The 2,023-nt window shown below is 34.7% G+C and overlaps 1 protein-coding gene across 2 annotated transcripts in view; it reads right to left on the bottom strand.

Annotated features, from left to right (window-relative positions):
• The window catches only part of LOC119586307 (CKLF-like MARVEL transmembrane domain-containing protein 4), a 25,252-nt gene that overhangs the window by 2,231 nt on the left and 20,998 nt on the right, over positions 1-2,023 (bottom strand). The window lies entirely within an intron of this gene.

Below are 2,023 nucleotides of genomic sequence, written 5' to 3'. Positions count from 1 at the left end.
AAAGTGACTGGTTATTCGTAACGAATATTTAAGCAGGATAAAATTTAGCTCCTTGGAGTAACCATAAGCAATGAATGTAGCAGGTATGTGCTAGAGGTAACTAATACTAGTGATTACACTAGTGTGCACGGTGGATAGTGTGACATGTGCATTTTTAGCACTGCCAGAGGAAATGTCCTATGAATTTAAAAAAATAGACAAGAAAAAAATCCTTTGGATGAATATCCAAAATGTTACTTTAAAACTAATACTAAATTTATGGTGCGAGGCAAAGTACAATCAAAAAGTGGTGGTATGAACGAAGATTCCAGGCAAAGCAGTGGATCATCACAACATACCTTAGTAAAGGACAAGATATAGTAATAAGGGGAAAAGCAAGAGAAAAAGAGTGTGGAAGCTGGTGGGAAAACAAGCAGGTGCAAATAAGAGATAAAACAAAATTAAGAAACAGCAGTAACAAATGGTTTAGTGAAATAGGGGAATAGTAACGCGAAGACGAAAATGAGCAATGGGTAAGTAAATGGCCCATTATAAGTGAAGGTGACTTTGTGGAATCATCACAAGACAAAAGTTGTTGGACATATTAGTCGATGTTCTAGGGTTAGCAACAGCATTTGAAACGAGACCACTTGTATTTAAGTTTGCGCGTGCTTGTAGGTCCAAATTATGTTTATGTTTTGTAAAACCTTGAATCATTGGTCACTATACCTACATAAAAAAGCTAAGGCAAACAAAAACAATGGTGTAAAAAACGTCTCATGAATGAATACATATACGCGTTTTATGGAGAACAAATTAACGGATATATCTACAATACTGTATCAAATAAAATATTTTAAGATTAACCAGTTAAAAAGTCATGAGTCCGATAAGACAGGAACACAAAACAATAACAAAACCATTCACTTCAGATAAAACTCCCGCGGAAACGAAACCGGACATATGGAATAGTTTACCAAAATCACTAAGATATACGTAAAGGAATTTTATCACACGTCTACAACTGGCGATTATATTTTGTTGTAATGCGACCAGTGAAAAAGGATTTATAAAATATATGTTAGGTCCCTTATATATGTAAGGGTGCTAAAGAGAAAGGGAATGGGAGACATTCAGATTAAAGAAACAAAATAATGTGCAATCAAGAAGTACATCTTTAAGCAAACACGGATATGGGATGGAGAACTGATAAGTACAATACTGAAATGGAATTATATTATGTTTGTAGAAATTTGTTGGACAATCTTGTGACAGGGATAGTCCAGTATTTAACAGGTGTACATTGGTTACAGTGCAGCAGTAGTACAGTAGTAAAGATTTCCTGGTATCTGTTCATCAAAAAGCATATTTTAAGTACTTTCAGTAATACTACTCAACTTACTCTTGCTTAAGCAAGAGCTTTCGCGTGCATTTTAAAGTGCCGACTTTAGTTAGTAATTAAATGATAGCAGGGTGTGACATGTCCCTATTCATTTTTACATATGCATTAGAAGATTATGGTTGTAAAGAGTCATGAAAAAATATACTAATCTTTATTTTTAAAAAGACTACCAAAAAGATATAATAAAGATATGATATTCGGGTCCGATTGCATGGGCTGTTACAGGCTTAATTAGCGTGACTAATCTCCCAACAGCATGGGCATTAACTTTAGCTAATGGGCTTGCGAGAAAAAATAAGTTTAGAATCTTTACCACAAAAAAGATGCAGCTAAAAACAACGACTTTTATGTGATCCAACGGGAGTTTGCTACTAATAACATACACTAAAGAAAATTAGAAACCAGTTTTATTTTCTAGATATAGGGACAGCTATATTATCTTACAAATCCTTTCCCTTACCCTTTCCAATCACTTACCTATCCCGCACCTTCTCACTCAGGCTACACGAAAAGTATTGCTTCATAATAAAGGAAAATATAACAAAAATGAAGTGAAGCTACTGTATGATCCATACCATTAACATTTGCGCTCGAACAAGGGCAGTACGATATCAGAGAAAGCCAAGGGAATGAAGGGATAAG

This window comes from Penaeus monodon, chromosome 21 (assembly GCF_015228065.2).
Source record: "Penaeus monodon isolate SGIC_2016 chromosome 21, NSTDA_Pmon_1, whole genome shotgun sequence".
NCBI classification, from domain to species: domain Eukaryota; kingdom Metazoa; phylum Arthropoda; class Malacostraca; order Decapoda; family Penaeidae; genus Penaeus; species Penaeus monodon.
Note: the sequence above shows the minus strand (reverse complement) of the source record. Positions and strands in the feature narration are given on the sequence as shown.